The following is a 1,021-nucleotide window of genomic DNA, read 5'->3' as shown; positions in this document are numbered from 1 at the left end:
ATGAAGGGTAGTTCCTGGAAAAATCGAAGGATGGGAGGAAGGGGAGGGAGGACTTCCTGGAAAAGTCCAAAGAGAAGGAATAGAAGGGGATGCAGGGTAGGGAGGACTTCCTGGAAAATTCGAAGGGTGAATAGAAGGGGAGAAAGGGGACGAATGGGAGGGAGGACTTCCTGAAAAAGTCGTAGGAAGGGTAGTTCCTGGGGAAATTCCAAGGAGGGGGAATTGAAGGGGAGGGAGGATTTCCTGGAAAAGTCCAAGGAAGGGGGATAGAAGGGGAGGAAGTGGAGGAATGTGAGGGAGGATTTCCTGGAAAATTCCGAGGAAACTTATTCTGCTTCCACTCTATTACAACACTCAATTGTTCAGTAGTATTTTTCTTGAATCATAGTCGTTTTAAACCACTGAAGCCCCCGACCCGTTTTTATTTGTGCAGTTGTGTATACGAAAAAGTTTGTGAATAAATTTTAGAAAGATTTGTTGGGAAATGACGATGCTGTCTTCAAGACAAACGTTGACGCTTTATATGTAAGAATGCACAAGTCCAGTAGTTATCAGGATGCAGGATTTGTGTGGAGTTATCTTCTCTTAGATGAGCAGCTAAAGAGTTGAAAGGCTTCATGTGCCTTGGGACCGTTGGGACATCTGTGAGAGACTTTCTTCAGGAGGCAATTCTGTGACGTATAAATTAACCCATAGCTGGAACACTCGGGGTCAGAGAAGACTTGGGAACAATAATGGATATTTTTTTTATTCCTTAAAACTCTGAAACTCCTGAATCAGGGCCCCACTAACAAATGCAGTTTAAATTCATACCTAGAAGACGATACATATGTATGTATGCATATTAAACACACATACATGTATATATATATATTTATATATATTTGAAAAAATGAGTAGAGATGGCTTTTGGGAGGATAATTATCCCACCAAAAGCCATCTCTACTCATTTTTTCTAATATATTATACTGTACAAAGAACTTTTTCTCTTGTTCAACTATATATATATATATATATATAT

The sequence above is a fragment of the Octopus bimaculoides genome, chromosome 6 (assembly GCF_001194135.2).
Source record: "Octopus bimaculoides isolate UCB-OBI-ISO-001 chromosome 6, ASM119413v2, whole genome shotgun sequence".
NCBI lineage: Eukaryota > Metazoa > Mollusca > Cephalopoda > Octopoda > Octopodidae > Octopus > Octopus bimaculoides.
The sequence above is the reverse complement of the archived record's forward strand: the minus strand, read 5'-3'. Positions refer to the sequence as shown.